Source organism: Saccopteryx leptura, chromosome 9 (assembly GCF_036850995.1).
Source record: "Saccopteryx leptura isolate mSacLep1 chromosome 9, mSacLep1_pri_phased_curated, whole genome shotgun sequence".
NCBI classification, from domain to species: domain Eukaryota; kingdom Metazoa; phylum Chordata; class Mammalia; order Chiroptera; family Emballonuridae; genus Saccopteryx; species Saccopteryx leptura.
Genome location: NC_089511.1, coordinates 51,633,709 through 51,659,968, shown reverse-complemented (window position 1 = coordinate 51,659,968; position 26,260 = coordinate 51,633,709). Strand labels below are relative to the sequence as shown.

Sequence of the window (26,260 nt, the reverse complement as noted above, 5' to 3'; positions counted from 1 at the left end):
CCTGCCTTATTGTGTAAGCTAGGACATTATTCTGCTTTCAATACTCCTGGTTTTCAGGCCTGAAATCTACACCGCTGACTTTACTGTCTCTCCAGCATGGAGGAAGCAGGTTGTGGGATGTCTCAGCTCTGTAATTGCATCTCTCTGTGTCTTTCTCTCTCTCTCTCTCTCTCTCTCTCTCTCTGCCCCCCAACATGTTTATAAATGCTCCAATTAGTTCTACTTCCCTAGAGAACTCTAATAGTGCTCCTGTATGATAACTGGGGATCTCAGCAAAAAGACTGAAAGTCTCAGAACCTACTTAAGAAGGAGTTTTCAGGAAAATCCAAAGACAACAGAATAAAAGAAAACAAGGATGCTAGAGGAAATTTTAGCCTTTGATGCCACAGCTAAAATGAACAGCAAGCACAGCCTAATTTTTATCCAAATAAACATAAAACCTCCCACTAAAGGTCTATATCCCTTAATTCTTTCTATCAAATACATCATATTTGGCTTTCAACAACAACAACAAAAATCACAAGGCATGCTAAAAGACAAAAAGCATAATTTAAAGAGACAAAGTGAACCTCAGAACCAAACTCAGATATTTGGAATTATTATACAGTTAATTTAAAATAACTGTGAATAATGTACTAAGAGTTCTAATGGAAAAAAAAGGACAACACACTAGAGCAGATGGGTAAGATAAGCTAGGAGGCAAAAACTCTAAAAAATATTCAAAAGGCCCACCTCAGAACAAAAGATATACATAGACTAAAAGTAAAGGAATGAAAAAAAAGTATTTCACGCAAATGAAAATGAAAAAAAAGGCTGAGGTATCAATACTTATATCTGACAAAATAGACTTTAAAACAAAGGCTATATAGTAAGGGACAATGAAGGTCATTCCATAATGCTAAAGGGAACAATCCAACAGGAGGATATAACCATTTCAAATATCTATGTGCCTAATATAGGAGCAGCTAAATATATAAAGCAGATTTTGATGGACATAAAAGGTGAGGTCAACAGCAATATTATAATAGTAGGGGATTTTGATACCCTACTAACATTAATGGATAGATCCTCCAGACAGAAAATTAACAAAAAAACAGCATACTTAAAGGACACACTAGATCAACTGGATTTAATAGATATCTTCAGAATCTTGCACCACAAAGCAGCAGAATATACATTCTTTTCAAGTGCTCATGGTGCATTCTCTAGGACAGATCATATGTTAGGACTCAAATTGAGTTTCAATAAATTTAAAAAGCTTGAAATCATATCAAGCATCTTCTCTGATCACAATGGCATGAAACTAGAAATCAACTATAATAGAGAAGCTGAAAAACATTCAAACACATGGAAACTAAATAGCATGTTATTAAATAATGAATGGGTTAACAACAAGATCAAGAAAGAAATAAAAAAATTTTTGAAACAAACAAAAATAAACATAAAACAAATCAAAATTTATGGGACACAGCAAAAGCACTTCCAAGAGGGAAGTTCATAGCATTACAGGCATACCTTAAGAAGTAAAAAAAAAAAAAAAAAAAAAAGCACAAATAATCAACTTAACCCTGCATCTAAAAGAACTAGAAAAAGAAAAACAAATAAATCCCAGAGGAAGTAGAAGGAAGAAAATAATAAAGATCAGAGTAGAAATAAATGACAAAGAGGTTAAAAAAATACAGAAGATCAATGAAACCAAAAGTTGTTTTTTTGAAAAGGTAAACAAGATTGATGAACCTTTAACCAAACTCATCAAGAGAAAAAGAGGGAGGACTCAAATAAATAAAATTAGAAATGAAAGTGTAGAAGTAACAACTGACACCACAGAAATACAAAGAATTGTAAGGAAATACTATGAAATACTGTATGCCAAAAAGTTGGACAACCTAGGCGAAATGGATAAATTCCAAGGCACACATAATCTTCCAAAACTCAATCTGGAAGAATCAGAAAACCTAAACAGACTAATTACAACAAATAAAATTGAAACAGTTATCAAAAAACTCCCAACAAACAAAAGTCCTGGGCCAGATGACTTCACAGGTGAATTTTACCAAATATTTAAAGAAGAACTAACAGCTATCCTTCTCAAGCTATTTCAAAAAATTCAAGAGGAAGGAAGACTTCCAAGCTCCTTTTATAAGGCAAGCATAATCCTCATTCCAAAACCAGGTAAAGACACCTCAAAAAAAGAAAACTATAGACCAATATCCCTGATGAACTTAGATGCTAAAATTCTCATCAAAATATTAGCAAACCAGATCCAGCAATACATGAAAAAAATCATACATCATAATCAAGTGAGATTTATTCTGTGAAGGCAAGGCTGATACAGTATTTGCAAATCAATCTAATGTAATTCATCACATAAACAAAAGGAAGGATAAAAACCACATGATAATATCAATAGATGCAGAAAAAGCATTTGACAAAATCTAGCACCCATTTATGATCAAAACTCTCAGAAAAGTGGGAATACAGGGAACATACCTCAACATGATAAAGGCCATCTATGACAGACCCATGGCCAACATCATACTCAATGGGCAAAAATTAAATGCAATCCCCTTACAATCAGGAACAAGGCAGGGTGTCTCCTTTCACCACTCTTATTCAACATAGTTCTGGAAGTCCTAGTCACAGCAATCAGACAAGAAGAAGAAATAAAAGGCATCCAAATTGGAAAAGAAGTAAAACTATCATTATTTGCTGATGACATGATACTGTACATAGAAAACTCTAAAATCTCAATCAAAAAACTACTAGACCTGATAAATGAATTCAGCAAGGTGGCAGAATATAAAATTCATATTCAGAAATCAGAGGCATTTTTATATACCAATAAACTGTTTGAAAGAGAAATTAAGGAAACAATTCACTTCATTACTGCAACAACAAAAAAATAAAGTACATAGGAGTAAATTTAACCAAGGCTATAAAGGACTTGTACTTGGAAAATTATAAAACATTGATAAAAGAAATCAAGGAAGATACAAACAAGTGGAAGCATATACCATGTTCATGGATAGAAGGATAAACATCATTAAAATGTTTATATTACCCAAAGCAATCTATAAATTTAATGCAATTCCTATTAAAATACCAATGGCATAGTTTAAAAAATATAGAACCAATATTCCAAAAATTTATATGGAACCAAGAAAACACACAAAAAAACAAAACAAAAAAACCACAAATAGCCTCAGCAATCTTTAAATAGAAAAATAAAACAGGGGTTATCACATTTCCTGATACAAGTTATACTACAAGGCCATTGTATTCAAAAGAGCTTTGTACTGGCATAAGAACAGGCATACAGATCAATGGAATAGAATAGAGAACCCAGGAATAAACCCACATCTTTATGGTATTGATATGTGACAAAGGAGTTAAGAGCATACAATGGAGTAAAGACAGTCTTTTTAATAAATGGTGTTGGGAAAATTGAATGGATACATGCAAAAAAAAATTAAATTACCAACTTACACCATTCACAAAAATAAATTCAAAATGGATAAAAGACTCAAATGTAAGTTGTGAAATCATAAACATCTTGGAAGAAAACATAGGCAGTAAACTCTCCAATATCTCTCATAGCATATTTTTGCTGATATATCTCCATGGGCAAATGAAATAAAGGACAGTATCTACAAATAGGACTATATCAAACTAAAGAGCTTTTGCACAGCAAAAGACACCATGAACAAAATAAAAAGACAATCTACAAAATGGGAGAACATATTCGCCAATACATCTGATAAGGGGTTAATAACCAAAATTTATAAAGAATTTTTAAAACTCAACACCAGGAAGGTAAACAATCCAATTTAAAAAAAATGGGCAAAAGAAATGACTTTTCCAAAGAGGACATACAGATGGCCAATAGGCATATGAAAAAATGTACATCACTAATCATCAGAGAAATGCAAATTAAAATCACAATGAGATACCACCTCACATTTGTCAGAATGGCACTCATTAACAAAACAACACACGATAGATGTTGGAGAGAGTATGGAGAAAAGAGAACCCTCCTGCACTGCTGGTGGGAATGCAGACTTGTGGAAAACAGTATAGCAATTCCTCAAAAAATTAAAATTGAAACTATCTTTTGACCTAGTCATCCCACTGTTAGGAATATATACTAAGAATACCAAATCACCAATTTAAAAGAGGATATGCTTCCCCATGTTTATTGCAGCATTGTTTACAATAGCCAAGATCTGGAAACAGTCCAACTGTCTGTCAGTGGACAAGTGGATTAGAAAGCTGTGGTACATATATACACAGTGGAATACTACATGGCTGTGAAAAAGAAGGAAATCTTACCTTTTATGACAGCATGGATGGACCTGGAAATTATTATACTAAGTGAAATAAGAGAAAGCCAAGCAGAGAAAGAAAAAATCATATGATCTCACATATATGTGGAATCTAAGGAACAAAGTAAACTGAGGAACAAAATAAAGGTAGAGGCAGTGTCACAGGGACTAGAGGGACAGCATTCAGAGGGAAGGGGGATAAGGGTAATAGGATCAGAAAAGGTAAAGGGATCAGTGAAACTATATATACGTAATACAGAGAGATAGATAACAGGACAGCAAATCCTAGGGAAAGGGGGAGAGAGTTAGGGGGTGGGGGGCATAAGGAGTATAAAAAGGGACACAGGAGTGGGGGATGAGGGAGTTATATTCAGTGGGACACTTGAATCCATGTAAACAAAATAAATTAAAAATTAATAAAAATTAAAAAGAATATTCAAAGGGTAATACTAGAAAACATGTTAACAGAAACTCCCAAACCTGCAGTGCAAAAATAAAAAAGAAGAAACAGAAAGAGTATTCAAAAACTGAAGGACAATTATAGAAGTTGTAATATATGTTATGGGACTATCTACCAGAAGAAGAGAGAAAGAAATAGGAAAAATGATTGATGTAAAAATAGCTGAGAATGTTCCAAAGTTAATGACAGATACAAGTACAGATTCAGGAAGCTCCGAGAACATAAAGCTGATAATACTAACGTAGGCATATCTTATTCAAACTGCTGAAAAGCAGACACTGAGAAAAACTTGAAAGAAGGCAGAAGGAAAATGGCGCCGTGAGCAGCGCGTCCGACAGATCTCCCCAAAATCACAACAAATTTATCAACTAGAAACAGGAAAATTTATCTTCGGAGCAAACTGAAAGCAATAGGACTGTTATCACTCGAATCTGAAAGACGAGGGTGTGGAGGAAGCTACCCCAGGGACGTTCACTCAAGCCGCGAGAAAGTGCGCCTGGGGTAAGTCATCCCGCACTCGGAAGCCGCCGCTGCCGCTGCCGCTGCCGCCGCCAGCCCGGGTTGGTTGCAGAACGAGCGGCGAGCAGCTGCTGGCGCGCTCCCGGTCTGGTTGCAGACCGAGCATTGCAGACCGAGCACCGCTAACGTTCCCAGCGGCCCGCGCACGGGGAGCGGGAGAGGCCCCAGGGCGGTATTCCCTACTTGGGAGATTCTCTCCGCGGGCGGGGCACCTCACCCAGCCATTCAAGCTAACAATCAAGCGTTGGGGGAGGGGCGCGCGCAGGCAGCCTGAAATACCTTAGGGAGCACAGCTGCGACCCAATTACTAAAATTAACTTAACCCGTGAAATCTGCGCACCCTCGGTTCTAATTGATAAGATCTCTCTCAGTTCACCGACCCAAGACAAGAGGCTTGATATTTTTTGGTGCCTCTCGCTAAAGGGGCGGGGGCAACTTCTGATTGATAGAGCCTCCATATTCAGGGATAAACGCTAACAAGAAGGACTTGGCAGATAATAAGATCTATAGCACACTAGTCGCAAGCAGAGACTAGTCCCTTTTCTTACCGGCCAAAACAGGCTACAAAGTGTGGAAAGCCTGGGTTGAGAGGTCCAACGGAATGCTAGGCGCTGAACAATCACCTTGACAACAATTGACTCCCACCCCCGCCTGATTACACTGGAGGCCCTGACTGTCAGAGCCCTTCCCAGAGCCTTGCACTGAGTGGGGATAGAGTGGGGATTTCCCAGCTTTTTGAGCCTCTTACTCCCCAGACAGAAGCAGTGGCAGCCTTGTGGCTGGATCGCCAGGCTGCTGGTTCGGGAAGGGGGGACTGGGAGAGAGAATCCACGAAGGCGAACTCTCTCGTCGGTAGACCCTGCAGACGCCGGCAGGCCTTGACTACCAGCAAGACTAAAGCCAATTGTGTGACATTGCCGTAGAACCCCATCAATTGCAAGTCCCTGCCTGGGTGTGGCGCAGGGGCAGGGCCTGGGGTGCAGAGTCGCCGACCGGGAAGAGGGAGAGAGGAGAAGGAGGAAGAGGTTGACATCTCAAAATCAGGAAAAATCCACAGACTTTGCAGCTTGTTCCACTGTTTGTTTTTTTTTTTTTTTTTTTTTGTTTGTTTTTTTTTTGTTGTTGTTGTTGTTTGCTCCTTCTATCTTATTGCCTTTATTTCCTCCACCTCAGTCCTTCTATTCTCTGCCCATCTTATGCTACCCTTTTCTTGAACTACACTACCCATAAGTGTTACATTTTATTTCTCTTCTTCATCCTCACCCTCCTTTGGGGTTATACTCCAGGACACTTAATTCTCACTCTCTCCTCTTTTGTTTTTTTTTTGCCTTATTTTGTTTTTTTCTCTTCCTTTTTTATTTCTTCCTTCGTTTTTCTCTTTTTCTTATTTTTTCCTTTCTATTCGTTTTTTCTTTTCTCGTTTTACTTTCCTCCCATTTAATCCTCAATCACGAACAAATTAGTTAATTTGGGACTCAAGGTTTTTTTTGGCTTTGTTTTTCTTTTTCGGTTTTGTTTTTGTTTTTTTCTGGTTGGTTTGTTTTTGTGGCATTTTGGGTCCTCCCAACCCAAGGTCTCCATTGTATTTGGTCTTTGCTCCACTTAATACAACGTATTTTTACTTATTATTTTTATTTTTTCTTCTTGATTATTCCTTTTTTTTGTCCTTTTTTCTGGTTCCCTCTTGTCCCTCTCATTATATCTCTTGGTTGACCGTCACCCGCAGGCAGATCAACTTATGCTTGTCTAAGATTTTCCTTTTTTTTTTTTATTTTATTTATTTATTTTTTTTTTTGCCCCCTTGAACTCTACACCGCAAACCAGGCCCTCCATTATAGGCACAATATTTCCCTGAGGAGGGGAGAGGAGGGAAGGAGAACAAAGAAAAAAAAAGGGGGAAATAATAAATTATTACTGCTTTTTTTTTGTGGGGTGTTTTACCCTTTGTTTTTTGGGTTTTTTTTTGTTTTTGTTTTTGCTTTTTTTTGTTTTTTTTGTTTTTTTTGTTTTTTTGTTTTTTACTTTTTACTCTTTATTAATTCTAATTAGTGCTATCAACAAGACCACCCTCAGATGCCAATAAGAAAGAGGAAATCGAATATTATGGATACAAAAGAAAGAGAGGTAACACAAATAGATGTGGAAAAATCTATGGAGAAAAGACTTAACATATTGGAAGCCTTGGAGCTAAATGACAGAGAATTTAAAATAGAAATCTTAAAAATACTCAGAGATATACAAGAAAACACGGAAAGGCAATATAGGGAGATCAGAAAACAACTCAATGAACACAAAGAATATATTACCAAGGAAATTGAAACTATAAAAACAAATCAAACAGAAATGAAAAACTCAATTCACGAGCTGAAAAACGAGGTAACAAGCTTAGCTAGCAGAACAACCCAGATTGAAGATAGGATTAGTGAAATAGAAGACAAACAACTTGAGGCACAACAGAGAGAAGAAGAAAGAGACTCAAAAATAATAAAAAACGAGAAAGCCCTACAGGAATTATCTGACTCCATCAGAAAGAATAACATAAGAATAATAGGTATATCAGAGGGAGAAGAGAAAGAAAATGGAATGGAGAATATACTCAAACAAATAATAGACGAGAACTTCCCAAGCCTGTGGAAAGAACTAAAGCCTCAAATTCAAGAAGCAAACAGAACACCGAGTTTTCTTAACCCCAACAAACCCACTCCAAGGCACATCATAATAAAGATGACACAAACCAATGACAAAGAAAAAATTCTCAAGGCAGCCAGGGAAAAGAAGAGTACAACATATAAAGGAAGGCCTATTAGATTATCATCAGATTTCTCAGCAGAAACTCTACAAGCTAGAAGAGAGTGGACCCCAATATTTAAAGCCCTGAAAGAGAGGAACTTTCAGCCAAGAATACTATACCCATCAAAGCTATCCTTCAAGTATGAAGGAGATATAAAAACATTCACAAATACAGAAAAGATGAGAGAATTTATCACCAGAAAGCCCCCACTCCAGGAAATACTAAAGGGGGTTTTCCAACCAGATTCAAAGAACAAAAGAAAACAACACCACAAGTAACAGCTCCACCAAGAACACAATAAAACCAAACTTAAACTGTGACAACAAAGGAAAAAAAAGGGAGGAGAGAATGGAGATTAACAGTAGCAAAGGACGATGAAGTGCAGAAATACTTATAAGATAGGGTACTACAATGAATATGGTAGGTACCCTTTTCATTACTTAATGGTAACCACCCTAGAAAAAACCACCACAAAAACACATGACTTAAAAAAGGTAGCAACAGAGGAAAGAAGTATGGAACACAAACAAACAGAAACAAATGATAGAAAAACAAAAGAGAAGAATCAAACTAGATACAAAACTAACAGAAAGCAATTTATAAAATGGCAGTAGGGAACCCACAAGTGTCAATAATTACACTAAATGTAAATGGATTAAACTTACCAATAAAAAGACACAGAGTAGCAGAATGGATTAAAAAAGAAAATCCAACTATATGCTGCCTACAAGAAACACATCTAAGCAACAAGGATAAAAACAAATTCAAAGTGAAAGGCTGGAAAACAATACTCCAAGCAAACAACACCCAAAAAAAAGCAGGTGTAGCAATACTCATATCTGATAATGCTGACTACAAGACAGAAAAAGTACTCAAAGACAAAAATGGTCACTTCATAATGATTAAGGGGACACTGAATCAAGAAGACATAACAATCCTTAATATATATGCACCAAACCAAGGCGCACCAAAATATATAAGACAGCTACTTATTGACCTTAAAACAAAAACTAACAAAAATACAATCATACTTGGAGACCTCAATACTCCGCTGACGGCTCTAGATCGGTCATCCAAACAGAGAATCAATAAAGATATAGTGGCCTTGAATGAAATACTAGAACACCTGGATATGATAGACATCTACAGGACACTTCATCCCAAAGCGACAGAGTATACATTTTTCTCTAGTGTACATGGAACATTCTCAAGAATTGACCATATGTTGGGCCACAAAGACAATATCAGCAAATTTAGAAAAATTGAAATTGTACCAAGCATATTTTCTGATCATAAAGCCTTGAAACTAGAATTCAACTGTAAAAAAGAGGGGGAAAAATCCACAAAAATGTGGAAACTAAACAACATACTTCTAAAAAATGAATGGGTCAAAGAAGAAATAAGCGCAGAGATCAAAAGATACATACAGACAAATGAAAATGAAAATACGACATATCAGAATCTCTGGGATGCAGCAAAAGCAGTAATAAGAGGAAAGTTCATATCACTTCAGGCCTATATGAACAAACAAGAGAGAGCCGAAATAAACCACTTAACTTCACACCTTAAGGAACTAGAAAAAGAAGAACAAAGACAACCCAAAACCAGCCGAAGAAAGGAGATAATAAAAATCAGAGCAGAAATAAATGAAATAGAGAACAGAAAAACTATAGAAAAAATCAATAAAACAAGGAGCTGGTTCTTTGAAAAGATCAACAAAATTGACAAACCCTTAGCAAGACTCACCAAGGAAAAAAGGCACAGGACTCAAATAAATAAAATCCAAAATGAAAGAGGAGAGATCACCACAGACATCATAGATATACAAAGAATTATTGTAGAATACTATGAAAAATTATATGCCACCAAATACAACAATCTAGAAGAAATGGATAAATTCCTAGAACAATACAACCTTCCTAGACTGAGTCATGAAGAAGCAGAAAGCCTAAACAGACCAATCAGCAGGGAGGAAATAGAAAAAACTATTAAAAACCTCCCCAAAAATAAAAGTCCAGGCCCAGACGGTTATACTAGTGAATTCTATCAAACATTCAAAGAAGACTTGGTTCCTATTCTACTCAAAGTCTTCCAAAAAATTGAAGAAGAAGCAATACTTCCAAACACATTTTATGAGGCCAACATAACCCTCATACCAAAACCTGGCAAGGATGGCACAAAGAAAGAAAACTACAGACCAATATCTCTAATGAATACAGATGCTAAAATTCTAAACAAAATACTGGCAAACCGAATACAACAACATATTAAAAAAATAATACATCATGATCAAGTGGGATTCATCCCAGAATCTCAAGGATGGTTCAACATACGCAAAACGGTTAACGTAATACACCATATCAACAAAACAAAGAACAAAAACCACATGATCTTATCAATAGATGCAGAAAAGGCTTTTGATAAAATACAACACAATTTTATGTTTAAGACTCTCGGCAAAATGGGTATAGAAGGAAAATATCTCAACATGATAAAGGCCATATATGATAAACCATCAGCCAACATCATTTTAAACGGCAAAAAACTGAGGACTTTCTACCTTAAATCAGGAACAAGACAGGGTTGTCCACTCTCTCCACTCTTATTTAACGTGGTGCTAGAAGTTCTGGCCAGAGCAATCAGACAAGACAAAGAAATAAAAGGCATCCATATTGGAAAAGAAGAAGTAAAGGTATCACTTTTTGCTGATGATATGATCCTATACATCGAAAACCCGAAGGACTCCACAAAAAGATTATTAGAAACAATAAACCAATACAGTAAGGTCGCAGGATACAAAATTAACATACAGAAGTCCATAGCCTTTCTCTATGCCAACAATGAAATATTAGAAAACAAACTCAAAAAAATAATCCCCTTCACGATTGCAACAAAAAAAATAAAATACCTAGGAATAAACATAACAAAGAATGTAAAGGACCTATATAATGAAAATTACAAAGCATTGTTAAGGGAAATCGAAAAAGATACAATGAGATGGAAAAATATTCCTTGTTCTTGGATAGGAAGAATAAATATAATCAAAATGGCCATATTACCCAAAGCAATATACAAATTTAATGCAATTCCCATCAAAATCCCTATGAGATTTTTTAAAGAAATGGAACAAAAAATCATCAGATTTATATGGAACTATAAAAAACCCCGAATAGCCAAAACAATCCTAAGGAAAAAGAATGAAGCTGGGGGCATTACAATACCTGACTTTAAACTATATTATAGGGCCACAATAATCAAAACAGCATGGTATTGGCAGAAAAATAGACACTCAGACCAATGGAACAGAATAGAAAGCCCAGAAATAAAACCACATATATATGGTCAAATAATCTTTGATAAAGGGGCCAACAACACACAATGGAGAAAAGAAAGCCTCTTCAACAAATGGTGTTGGGAAAACTGGAAAGCCACATGCAAAAGAATGAAACTCGACTACAGCCTGTCCCCGTGTACTAAAATTAATTCAAAATGGATCAAAGACCTAAATATAAGACCTGAAACAATAAAGTACATAGAAGAAGACATAGGTACTAAACTCATGGACCTGGGTTTTAAAGAACATTTTATGAACTTGACTCCAATGGCAAGAGAAGTGAAGGCAAAGATAAATGAATGGGACTACATCAGAATAAAAAGTTTTTGCTCAGCAAGAGAAACTGATATCAAAATAAACAGACAGCCAACTAAATGGGAAATGATATTTTCAAACAACAGCTCAGATAAGGGCCTAATTTCCAAAATTTACAAAGAACTCATAAAACTCAACAACAAACAAACAAACAATCCAATAAAAAAATGGGAAGAAGACATGAATAGACACTTCTCCCAGGAAGAGATACAAATGGCCAACAGATATATGAAAAAATGCTCAGCTTCATTAGTTATTAGGGAAATGCAAATCAAAACTACAATGAGATACCACCTCACCCCTGTTAGATTAGCTATGATCAACAAGACGGGTAATAGCAAATGTTGGAGAGGCTGTGGAGAAAAAGGAACCCTCATTCACTGTTGGTGGGACTGTAAAGTAGTACAACCATTATGGAGGAAAGTATGGTGGTTCCTCAAAAAACTGCAAATAGAACTACCTTATGACCCAGCAATCCCTCTACTGGGTATATACCCCAAAACCTCAGAAACATTGATACGTGAAGACACATGTAGCCCCATGTTCATTGCAGCACTGTTCACAGTGGCCAAGACATGGAAACAACCAAAAAGCCCTTCAATAGAAGACTGGATAAAGAAGATGTGGCACATATACACTATGGAATACTACTCAGCCATAAGAAACGATGACATCAGATCATTTACAGCAAAATGGTGGGATCTTGATAACATTATAAGGAGTGAAATAAGTAAATCAGAAAAAAACAAGAACTACATGATTCCATACATTGGTGGAACATAAAAATGAGACTAAGAGACATGGACAAGAGTGTGGTGGTTACCAGGGGTGGGGGGAGGGGGGACAGGGGGAGGGTTGGGGGGAGGGGGAGGGGCACAGAGAACTAGATGGAGGGTGGCGAAGGACAATCTGACTTTGGGCGAGGGGTATGCAACATAGTTTAATGACAAGATAACCTGGACATGTTTTCTTTGAATATATGTACCCTGATTTATTAATGTCATCCCATTACCATTAATAAAAATTTATTTAAAAAAAAAAAAAAAAAAAAAAAAAAAAAAAAAAAAAAGAAGGCAGAAGAATAAAAATATTTTATCTACAGTGAAAGAGGATGATAATTACATCAAACTACTCGTCAGAAATCACACAAGCAAATAGGGTGAAATATTTAAAGTGTTAAAAAAAGAAATACCATCCTAGAATTCTGTATGCAGTAAAATTATCCTAATAAGTTAAAGAGAAAATGACTTTCTCAGAAAAAAAGAGAATTTATCACTAATAGACCTTCCTTGTTAGAAATATTAAATAAAAAGTCTTCAGAGAAAAACAGAATATAGCTCACAAACATATCTATATTAAGAGAGGAAGAGTGTTAGAGAAAGAATGATGAAGGTAAGATAAGTTATTTTTCTTATTCTTAATTGACCCAACAGAAAGCAGTTGGATCAAAATAATACTTACAATAAATAGACTATTATATCTTAGAAATAAATAAAATAATGTCAGAAAAAAATGGAAAAATACTCTGTTACAAGTATTTGTACTACTTATGAATGATATGATACCATTTGAAAGAGGAGTTAGATTAGCTAATTCATTAAGACAGGAGAAAGAAAATATATTCAGATGGAGAAGAAAAATAATGAAACTATATTTGTTCACAGACTACATGATCGTCTATATAGAAAATTTAAAAGAACTGACAAAATACATAAACAAATAAATATACAAAGAAACGAACCTCCTAAAACTAATAAGTAATTATAGTGGGGTTGAATGACACAAAGTTAATACAGGGGGTCCTCGAGTTACGACAGTCTCGACACACCACATTTCGAGTTTACAGTGCTTACTCCCATAAAAACTTTAAAAAATTGAGACATGAGTGTTTGGCTTATGCTGTTATCATCGTACTTATGGTCTACATGGGTAGACTATATAGTATGGTTGTGTGCAGTGGAAGAATACACAGTACAGTGTACAGTACTATAAATTTATGTCCTTTCCTTTTTTCTGTGGCTTAGTTCTGTTTTTAAGTTCTAAATTATGATTCTACAACTGTGCTAGATAGGTAATGGACTTAGGCTAGGGTGTATTTCACCTTACACCAAAATTCCAAAATTTGGGCTACGTCACAGTTGTAGGAACAGAACTGTTTCATAACCCAAGGACCCCCTGTATTCAAAAAAGTCAACTGATTCCTTATATTATGGCATGAACATGTGAAATTTGAAATTGAAAATACAATATCATTTATATTAGCAAAACTACAGAGATAGTAAAAGGGAGAATGGAGAGATAAAACAAGTGAAATAGAATTTCTAAGGCAGTGAAACTATTCTATGTGATGCTGTTATAGTGGACACATGACATTATGCATTTAGCAAAGCCCACAGAAGTATGTAACACAAAAAGAGAATTCCTAAATGTAAACTGTGGTCTTTGATGAATAACAATGTTTCAATGTTATATAATATGTGTACCATACCAAGGGAAGATATTAATAATAGGGGAAGCTGAGGGCAGGAAGAAGGGAGTACATGGGAACTCTCTGTATTTCTTGTTCAAATATTCTGTAGAAGTAAAATTCTAAATAATAGTCTATTAGTAAGAAAAATGATAAAAAAGAAAATGAAAACAGGTCTATGATGTAGAGACTACTACGATCATTATTTTTGAAGAGAAAACTGAAACTTAGGAAAGGTAAGTAATTTGTTCAGGGTCACAGGATTAGTGAATTGTGGAACCAGGATGAAAGAGTGTTGGCAAGACTCAAAGTCAGGCACTATAACAATAGAGAGATATAAAAATGTGTGTGTGTGTGTGTGTGTGTATGTGTGTGTGTAAAATATGCTTCTCCCTCTCACCCTCGCGAGTGGCAGATAGATTTTATTGGCCTGAGATTACTGGGACACACCAGGGACACTCATTCATAGTGCGAGGCTGGGAGTGAGGCTGAGGATATAATCTGATGGTCACTCATAATAATAGATCATGGGTTCTGGCTATGCTGGAGGAAGGGAAGCCCAGGACCAGGTTAGAGCAGGAATAGTCAACCTTTTTATACCTACCGCCCACTTTTGTATCTCTGTTAGTAGTAAAATTTTCTAACCACCCACTGGTCCCACAGTAATGGTGATTTATAAAGTAGGGAAGTAACTTTACTTTATAAATTTATAAAGCAGAGTTACAGCAAGTTAAAGCATATAATAATAATTACTTACCAAGTACTTTATGTCGGATTTTTGCCAAGTTTGGTAGAATAAATCTTTGTATAACAACTTACTATAGTTAAATCTATCTTTTTCTTTATACTGCGCTTGCTCCGCTAACGCCTACCATGAAAGCTGGAACACCCACTAGAGGGTGGTAGGGACCAGGTTGACTACCACTGCTGTAAAGCCTGACTTTCCTGCTGGTTTCATCTGCACAGGAATCTGGGGAAAAGCAAGGAGTCCAGGGGCTGGATGCAGATCTTGGGGGTGCAGAAGGCACAGAAAGGATGAGTAGTGAGAGAAGCCAGTGTGCTAGTGAGCAATTCCATCTGCTTTTATAAAGACTACCCACTGGAGGGATAATGTCTGGGTGGACTATATGTGGCAATGCGCTATATGGGGCTGTGGCTGAGACAGGTACTGCACTGCGGGAAGCACTGAAGGACTCTGAGCTGCTGACTAGGACCATAGGTTGGCTGTGTGGGCCCACAGTCAGGTGGGGACCTAGATGTCCCATAGGAGCCACCTGAGCTGCCTTGGAATTGCCCATTCTCCTAAGTCCCTGAGAAAGCAGCTGCTGAGCTCATGTAGTGCCAGCTATAAGCACTTGAGGTCTGAGCATCTCATTGAGGTTTGACTGTCAGCAGCCATGAGGGTGCATGGGTGTTTGTGTCCTCCAGGGTTTTTCTGCATGTAGAGGAGGTGAGTTCCTGTGCTAACAGGCTCTACTGGTACCTAGAAGATGTCAGAGTGGTCAGGTCACTCTGTTTTCCTTCCTTATGTAAATCTTTTCTGATTTGAAAGAAAAGCTACTTCTTTTCCTGTAGGGACAAAAGCTTCTCCTGAAACTTCAGGATCTGTTCCTTGGTCTCTCCTAGTGACATTCTCTTTTCCATCTTCTTTTTCTTCCTTCTCTCTTGCTCTTCTTTTACCTTTCTCATCATCTTGATCATCTTTTTCTTTTCCTGCTGCATATAGTCCACTAGAGTGCTGGTGCAATGCCCTGGCTGTGGCACTGAAACTTTGGGACAGTCCAGGAGCACAGGCATAATGCAGCAGGGGTGCTTGGGTCCTGGGCACCCAGTTCTGTCACTGACTGCCAGACCTTAAACTGTGCCCACCTTGTCCTCGATTTCTCCATAGTCTCCTGCATACCTTAGCGGCTGTGTCACATCCAATTACTTGGACAAATGATTAGATAGATGATAGATAGATAGATAGATAGATAGATAGATAGATAGATAGATAGATAGATAGATAGATGATAGATGCATGGACAGATGGACAGAGAACAGATGGTTGGAGGGATGGACAAATGGGTGGATATTGCATACACACACACACACATATACATAGATCACTAACTCTTTTCTGTAGATGAGGAACCAAGTAAAAAGGAAAGAATCCATGTGCACCATAAAGCTGTTGACTGGGGGATTGCCAAAGACAAGTAGTAAATTGCAAGTGTAAGAAATTTGTAAGATGGTTATTAGAGGCATTTATCTAATTAAACATATGAGTAGTAATTGAAAATAGTTCAACTCTGCTCAAGAAATTATTTGGAATGTCAGAACGCTTTACAAGATTTTCCCTTTTCTTTAGAATATTTGTCCAAAGGTTTGGCCTTTGTTACGTCTCCCTGGGATGGCTAAAGGAGACACGAGGGATAATAGAAGTCCACAAATCTCAGTCCTTCCAGCCCTTGGCTCTCACACCCTTTGTCTTTCACCTCGATTTTGGGTCCTTGGGGATCCTCTACCAGAAACCTCTATAACATATTTTCAGAGAGCAGTCATGGCCTCCTAGATTTCAGAATGCATGCCCTTATCCTTGACACATGTACACTATTTGTGGTGATATCACCCAAATGTGAAACTAAACAGATGTGTTTCTTTCATCAAATCACTCATGCAGCACATATTTATTGAAAACCTATTCAGACTATTCATTCAACAAATATTTGTTGGTTGTGTAGTAAGTGTTAGATATAATTCTTGTGCAAATCATTTTCCCACTGGAAATTGGGACAGAAGCTAAGATACATCCTGCCCTTAAGGAACCTACAGAAAATTAGAAAACAGGCAAGTTCCAAGCAATATAGGAGCAAGCAAATGGTTTTGAAGTACAGACTGTACAAAGGAATTAAGGGAAAAACAAGAAAGAAGAGGATAAAGCTGAGCTCACCAGAGTAAGCTTCTAAAAAATAAAAATAAAAGAGACCTGGTGTTTAAAGATATGTTTGGATGAAGAAAGGAGAGTCAGGGATAGCCCACTGCTCTCAAACCTACAATAACTAATGATTTCAGGAAATGTAAACTGATTTGCACAACATCACAGAAAGCAAAGCGAAAAAGCAGAATATGTTACACTAAAGGTCTATGTACGAGGCAATTCTTATTACCTTTATTAAAACAATAATTTTCCAATGTAAGTAATAAAAGAGAATAGTGACTCTTCTGAGAGATCTAAGAGAAGCTCATTTACGGGGTCTCATAATCATTAAGGGAACATACAGTATGGGCGACAAACAGAAGAAACCCCTCATACAGTTGCAAGCTCACTGAAGCCTTGGCAGGTCACAGTTCCTGCCTCATTAATATCGATTGATATTTGATGAACATTCAATCCTGAAATACTGCTTGCCCTTGTAACTACTGCCCTAAGATACTTTATGATTCCGTCTCTGCAGTGAGTGGGAGGTTGCTGTGCTGTGGATTTCCAAGGGGACATGTAGTCAGATTGTGTGGGGAGACATGGACCTGAATGCCTGTGATACCCCTTGCTCCAAGCTGTTTGATAACTCTCTCCGTCACAGATTAGATTTGTATTTTGTGACTAAAACTGAAAGCTCAACTGGTTTTCTTAACTTGAGCTTCTTACTCATGTGCTATAAGCACAAGTAGGCTTCTATTCTTCATTGATTTAAGCCTTAGATTCCTACTGTGCATAAGCCCCTGAATTAGGTTTTTTGGTAGCTATAAAGATGCCTCAGATTAAAAAAAAAAAAAAAAAGAAAGTTGAAGATCTTCAGTCATGCTTTCTTTTAACCGGAACAGTTTTTGTAATTCAGACTAGGTTTATTACTATGCTCTGTAAAAGGAATTCAGGGTTCATCATGATTGGTTCCAATACCATCAAATGGCATTTTGCAAATGGCATCTCACGCCTATGCTGAAAGCAGGCCACTAATTTATAGTTCTGCGCAAATTCACTGTTTTTAAACCACATAAGTGACAGCAAATTGCAAGTACCAAGCAGGTTTATAAATTCTGATGTAGCAACCATTTCAAGTGCTTTCTATGAATGTTTTCTAGAAAGCTGATTTATTACAGATTGGTTTTGTATTTGCATAGTGCATATATTTTAATAAATTACAGACAGCATGGAGCAAAGCATACATATTCTGGTGATAAAATGACTAGACATGCCTTGTTTTGGAGCTGGCAGATAGCATAAAATGGATTTCTGACATAAATTTAAAATGCTGACTAGGAAAACACTCCCAGAAAGAAAGAAAAGACAAGTAAACATTTTCAGAAGGAACTAGCTATTTGTGAGAACAAGTGAGGGATGCAGAAAATAGTGCTTGCTTGTTTTTTTATTTGTTCCACAAATTCTCAAGATGCAATACAGCATAGTGAAGAAAGGTGCAGGTCCCAGTGTAAATGGGACCTTCCCCATTTACTTAGCTGTATGACCTGAGCCTCAGTTTCCCCAACTGTAAACTGGGAAGAGTAAAAGCATTTCCCTCAGATGGTGTTACACAGAAACGCTTAGCCTGGCACACAGTTAGCATTATTAAGTGGAAAGTATTAGTGTTATTTTTCTCAACTGTTTATAGGTACCCAGTAGAAAAAAAATACCAATATAATTCTTGATTTTAAGGAACTTACAATTTAAAGAGGTAAATTGTCACTAAAACTAGCAACCAATTTAAAGCAATGAACAAGCACTTATTTCTTCTACATAATGATTAACTAAATTGACCTAGGAGATATAGAAGAAACTCCCTAAACAGGAAGAATTGGAAATGATTGAGGCTCAGAACTAGAGTGGTCACAGCTGAGAATGGAATTTACATAGAATCTTAGAGTTAGGCAGAAGCCAAGAAGTCAGTATTATTCAAATACCAAATTAATGCATAAGTATCCATAATATTTTATGTCAACTCAAACTCACCTCTTCAGAGGTATCTTTCCTAACCAGCTGAGCTAATGTAGTCCACTTATCCCTGCACTCTCTAGCATATTACCCTCTTTTATTTCCTTCATGCTTTTAGCAAAATTTCCCAAGTGGTGTCATATCTGTGAACTATAGTAGTTTCTCAATTTCTGCAAAATTGACAGTTAGGACTGTATAACTGCCTAATAGTATTCCCTTATATCAGTATACCACATCTTATCTATTCATTAGTTGATGGGTATTAGATTTGTTTCTAGTTTTTCAAAATAGTGCAGCTATAAAAATTTTTGTACAAATTTTTGTGTAGGAATATGATTTCTCAAAGAAAACTGATAGTCCTATATTTAACATTTTGAGGAGCTGCCAAACTGTTTTTCAAAAAAGCTGAATCATTTTACCACCCCACCAGCAATATACAAGAGTTGTAATTTCTCCACATAATTGCCTACATTGGCTATTACCTGCCATTTTTTTCTAGCCATCTTAATGGGTATGAATAAGTATGTTATCATAGTTCTATTTTTTTATTTATTTTATTTTTTAAAATTTATTTTTTTACAGAGACAGAGAGTGAGTCAGAGAGAGGGATAGACAGGAGCAGAGAGAGATGAGAAGCATCAATCATTAGTTTTTCATCTTGCATTGCAACACCTTAGTTGTTCATTGATTGCTTTCTCATATGTGCCTTGACTGCGGGCCTTCAGCAGACCGAGTAACCCCTTGCTGGAGCCAGAGACCTTGGGTTCAAACTGGTGAGCTTTTGCTCAAACCAGATAAGCCCGCACTCAAGCCGGCATCCTCAGGGTCTCGAACCTGGGTCCTCTGCATCCCAGTCCAATGCTCCATCCACTGCGCCACCGCCTGGTCAGGTTCATAGTTCTATTTTTATTCTCCTAATAACTATTAATGTTGACCAACTTTTCATGTGCTTATTGGCCTTTTGCATTTATCTTTTGGAGAAATAACTATTTAACTCATTTGCTCATTTTAAAACTGAACTGTTAGCCTTTTTTATCATTGAGTTGCAAATATTCTTTATGTATTTTAGATAGACATAAGTCCTATGATGGTTAATTTTCTGTGTCAATTTAACTGGGCCATGGTGCCTAGATATTCAGTTGAACATTATTCTGGATTTTTCCGTGAAGGTATTTTTGTGGATGAGATTAACATTTAAATCGGTGGACTTTGAATAAAGCAGATTACCCTCCAGAATGTGGGTGGAACTCTTCCAATCTGTTAAAGGTCTTAATAAAACAAAGACAATATTATTGACTATATTCCCTATGTTGTACTTTAACTTTCCATAACTATTCTGCAACTACCAATTTGTACTTCTAAATCCCTTCAACTTTTTACCCATCCCCCCAATCCTTCTCCCTTCTGGCAAACATCAATGTGTTCCCTGTATTGCCCTGGCCAGTTGGCTCAGTGGTAGAGTGTCGGCCCAGCATGTGAATGTCCTGGGTTCAATTACTGGTCAGGGCTCACAGGAGAGGCAGAGGCGCTCGTCTCCTTCTCCCTTCCTCTTCTACTCGCTTCTCTCTCTCTCTCTCTCTCTCTCTCTCTCCTCTATAAAATGAATAAATAAATCTAAAAATAAATTAAAAATAAAAATAAAAACTCAAAAGATTTAAATATAGACTCATGCCCCACTTTTTATCACATAAAGGAAAAACAAGCTATATCAAGTGGTGAAAAGTAAATCTGTTAGCTTTATTCGGTTCTTCGATCTTGCATTTTCAATACACTACAGTTTTCCTTGAGTTAGCTAAACCTTTTCATCCTCATTGGTGAAGCATAACCCCTACTCAAATTAGTTTTCAAGCACTCTTTGTGTCATGGTGCGAGATTAATTTCTGTTCCTCTGCTCTGTAAGAAAATATTTTTATTTGTCAGTTTCTTTAGAGACATTAATATAGTCCCAATATTTGCATACATATTAGATAGAGTTTATTTACAGTGACTTTTCTCCATTGTGTTTGGGTAGCTAATCATTAAAGGGAGCTATTTCTCAGATGGAGATTAGCTAGTGGTTATTCCATCCATTTGAAAAATGTAATTCAACTAAGTGACTAATCATATGAACATAAAGGTTTTCATAGTAAGAAAGAAGAGATTAGATCTTATCAGAATATCATAGTTCTTTTCATTTACCCCAAGTACTTTCTAGGCCCTCAGAACAGACTCTAATACTTGACTAATTCATTTCAATACATATTTTACTATAATACAAAGGACAGGGTAGAGGGTAATAAAACTAGTTTATAAAGCCAAAACTTTCTGATATTTATTTAGATTTGAGCAGGTAGCAGATAAGAAGAACACAATACAATGGCAAGGTAAATATTTAGAGAATCAAGTAATTATTTGAATTTGTCTTGCAAAGCACAACCTAGGAAAACGTCAAATACTGTGCTTGGTCTAGACAGGCCTCTCAGCAAGAACCTCTTCATATCTACACGTATACAGACTTCCCAAAGAACCTCCAGAATACTTTCATATGTTTCTAAAAAAGGCATGAGAGAGTGAATTGGAATATTTCTACTTTGTGATATAAAGGAAAGAGAGAAAAGGGCACTGAACTGCCACACTAAAATTAAGGATATTATTTTCTGTTTTGTGATTTTTTTTTTAAGGAGGAACACACAAATAAATGCATCCATGCTAGAAATTACAGGGGGGAGCAGGTAGGGACTGAGGTAGAGACTGTCAGAAATGAGTAATAGAAATGAGGCTTGTTTTTCAGCTTCAGAGTAGCATGTGCCAAGTATCATACATTTTTTCTCTAATCATAAATACCCTCCTAAATCACTTTATCATATCAATAATATTATGATTATTCCTCTTTCTATCTAGTTATACTTTATTTCTTTCAGTCCCTGTCTCCCTGTCCCTATTCTTTATTTTTTTTCTCTTATGCTGGAAGTATTATTTTATGTTATAATAAAAATAAAGAAAAAATAGTAAGAAAAAAATCTACATATCAACCCTCATTTGGGTTACTTTGCTGTAGCCTTTATCTGTCCCTCTATAATCCATTCTTCTCACACTAAACAGAGACACTATTAAAACATAACTTTGATCACATCACTTTACCAGTTAAGCCCCTCCAAATCTTCCCATAATGCTTGGAATAAAAACCAAATTCTTTAGCATGACCAGCACAGCCCTCTGCCATCAGGCTTTGCCTAGTTTTCTCTAGCCTCATCTTACTCCACTATAAACCTCTTTCTGTTCCTTAAGGACAGCAAACTCATTCCTACTTCAGGACCTCATGCCTGCTCTTCACTCTGCTTAGTACACATGGTATCCCAGATCTGCATTTAGATCTCAGCTTCAATAATACCACCTCTGCAGAGAGGTCTCCATTAGTAACACAATACAGAGCGGCCGCATCACTGAGTGATGGTTTCCTTACAAACTTCTCATCTGTGCCCTCCCCACTGACATACGCTATGGGACAATGAGACCTTGAATCCCTAGAGTTTGGAACAACTGCTGGCATCAGGCAGATGCTCCATGAATATTTGTCAGACAAATAAGGCTGCAAACTTTTTTGTTGGGTGCTATAATACTACTTCCTCTTTTAAATAATCTGGGATTCCTACATCTTCTGTGGATATTTGTAGAAAGAAAGCCCAATCATCATGCAGACGCAGTCCCTTTAATGCAGGGGGTCTCAAACTCAACTCAGCATGTGGGCCGCAGAGCAAGATCACAGATGTTCGGCGGGCCGCACTAGGTCTACAAAAGGCAACTGTTACGCAACACTTTTCTCACTGCAGTTGAAAACAAAAAAAAATCAGTACAACAAGCACAATCGTACATGCAGTTTACTCAGTGTCACAAAACGACCAGAAACTGTAGTTCGCATCACAACTGCTGTTAACTAAGCTAATATCTAGCTAGGATGCTAGAGAAATGAAAAATACAAGTAGGCCCCTAGGCTTACTTAATTTTATCCAAAATATTTTGAACTTCGTGGATTAGTCTGCGGGCCGCACAAAATTGTTCGGCGGGCCACATGCAGCCTGCGGGCCACGAGTTTGAGACCCCTGCTTTAATGTTATGTGACGTGGGTTTTGCTTTTGCTCTTCTCTATTGGCTTCACACTGTCTGATACATAATTTAATCTAATTTCTCATTGTGCTTGTTTATTCAAGTTGAGTTGAACACTTGCCTGCATCGGGTAGTATCTGTCTACTTCACATTTTGTCTTGTACTTTATTCTTATGCCCTCAGAACAAATGTGTGGCCACTTAATCATCTGTTTTCATTTTCACGTGGCATTGGTGTAGAGTGTACTGTGGCATGCAGAATCCAAACATCAATTAGGGTATCTTCTGATTAGATAATCTGACATAAAATACTATTTGGTCAGAATTATTATAGAGCTATGGCTATTGTTTTTGCAAAGCATAGCAAATGCTTTCACAGCTGTGGAAAAGAAAGGAAATGATTAAAGGATTTCATGGCTTTTTTTTCTTTTTTGTTGTTGATGGGCTTGATTGGGATTAGTAAATTTGTACTTTAGTTTGTTTTATTTTTGTTTTGTTTTTTTAAATAAAAAGGTCACTGAGGAGCTCTTCAGTGTATTCAACAAGAAAAGCAAAAAAAGAAACTGAAAAGCAGTTTTACAGAGGTTTCGGGTACAATGGTCAGCACATTCTGAGAAAAATAAAATCAGTATTTTTTTCTCATGAATTTTTTTATACTTGAATGTTGGAATCAAAGGTGACTTCTGCTTTACTTTGTGTTCAGATATAAGATGAGGGAGACCAATAAATCGTCGAGAAGCTCACTCTAATAGCCTCAAACTAAGGCTTTGTGTATCTGAATCTCTGAAGTTCTACAATTTATAGAATTACTGGTATAGTTAATACCCGGAGACAAAAACATTTTCAGTATCTCCAGTTCACCTCAATTCTAGCACAATGCCAAAGGTGTTTTAGTGTCAGAATCCATTGATCCTACAAGTTCTCAATGGCCCTTGCTCCCTCCTAGGCTCTTCTCTCCTCCTTGCCTAGTTTAAATTCCATGGTCCATGTAAAGCCAGAAGCCATGGCCAGGGCCACTATCACAGCAGCCTGGCCCATGCAGGTTCACATTGGATTCGGACAGTCGGTAAAGAAGCAACGGAGCCACAAACTGGTGGGCCATAGTCTTTAATCCTAGCTTGCACCCGGCAGGCGAATAAAAATACACACTGGGCTCCAAAACCCAGTCACATTCAGTGCTCACAAAGCTACTGACTTATCTGAGTTTCCTAGAATCAAAGGTTTCTAGCTCACCAGCCTTATTCTCCTCAGTTCCCCATCTCCTTCCTTATCTCAGATACAAACTCTACACAAACTGGCATCTCACTCAGCACTCCGCCATCTTGGCTGCTTCTCCTGGCCTCCTCCACGTGGCCTCCTTCTCTGCTCTCCTCTGCTCTCTTTTCTAATGATAATCTCAGGAACCAAGAGTGCAAGCTCCCGCTCCGTACCCATTTTATAGTGTAGAAATCCAAACCCTTAATCCAATATACAAAATAGGGAAGTCTCTAATACAAAGTCACTTTCTGAGGCATGATTGGATTGTACCACCCCACATCAAAGAGGGTAGGAAAGGCTTAATCCCAAAACCAAGCCCCAGGCTACAAGGATTCTGCCTGCCTTTAGCCCACCACAACACACATTAATATCATCTGGGCGAGGGCATCCTCGTGTTATCTTTAACAAAGTGAGCATAATACATTTTATCTGCCCAACAGTCCATCATTATAATCATTTCTTTACAGGCACCCTCAACTCCCTAAACCCCTCTTTCTTTTCTTGGCAAAATAACAATCCTGGTTAAATCCAATTCTATGCCTGCTTGGAATCTGAATCCAGGCAAATAGGGCTGGAGACACACACTCTCTCTCTCTCATTCTCTCTCTCTCTCTCTCTTTCTCTCCCCCCCTCCCCCCACACACCTTAACTAAACTTTATACAAACTTCTTCCTGACTTTAGCTAGGTTGTTCCTGGTCTTTCTTTTTTTACAGAAATTTCTTCAGAAGGTTTGCAATTGTAAATATTTAATCTGCCTCTTTGATATGCAAAGCTTCACTAGCCTTCGCCAGTTTTTCAGCTCAGGAAAGTTTTTCTCAAGGACATAGGAGCGAGATAAGGCCTTATCTTCCAGGCTCTCTGGGAGGGTAGGAGCCTAACTTCCAGAAGGGATAATTAGCAGACACAGATGACCTAGTCACACTGCCCAATCGCCTCTGTACAGGAATATTTTTTCCACTTGCTCACCTCAGCGCTTGACGATCCTCCCACCTTTTGTTCCGGCAGAGTTGAGTTTTCTCTCTCTCAATATTGCAAGCCTTAAATAAACTCTTCCTGGTCGATTTACCTTAGATTTGAGATTGCTAACACGACGTGAGGCCTGAATGATGCCTGACAATCACATTGTGTTTTCCATTCACTCTTCGATTTTTTTCTCACACTACTTCCCCTGTCCTCAAACCTGTCATACCGCTGCCCTATCCTCATTCTCAGTTGATGACTTGCTTTCTAGATGACTGAGAAATAGAGAATACCAGAACGGACTTCCTGTGGAAAACCACACCTCCAACTACCCACCCACCTGTGTGTGCCCAGAGATACTCAGCCTACCTGGTATCCAGAGACCTACTTTCAAGATGCTGCTTGTCTAAACCTTCTCTGTCTCTTGCTTCAACATTTTTTATGTGTCATAGTCTCAGATAAAAAGAAGTGACACTTTCATATTCAGGTATATAATGGTGTATGTAAAATATATTCATATGCTCATAAAAATATACACTCAACTCTTAATTCCTGTTGTAAATTTGCTAATCTGAAGCTTCAGAATGGCTAGTACTACCATCTTACCTTACACTGATGGAAATGAGACAGAAATATGCCAATCTCCTATTCTTCCAAAGTCAAAGCAACATTATATTTTCTACAATAAAGTTTTTCTCCCTCTGTAGTTGATTTGCACATTTCTGACTATGTATAAATGTCAGCTGCACTGAGCTGCTTTTTACTGAAGTCAAATAAAAAGCATCCCAGAGCTTTAAAATATTTAAAAGGTCTCTCTGCAGTTTGTGACTCATCATTACACAG

General features: G+C 37.2%; 1 protein-coding gene and 1 pseudogene across 2 annotated transcripts in view; both read right to left on the bottom strand.

The window, feature by feature from the left end:
• Nucleotides 1–26,260, bottom strand: part of PRKG1 (protein kinase cGMP-dependent 1) — a 1,422,417-nt gene that overhangs the window by 375,349 nt on the left and 1,020,808 nt on the right. The gene's annotated exons all lie outside the window — the stretch shown is intronic.
• On the bottom strand, nt 14,734–25,663 carry LOC136381066 (G protein pathway suppressor 2-like; annotated as a pseudogene).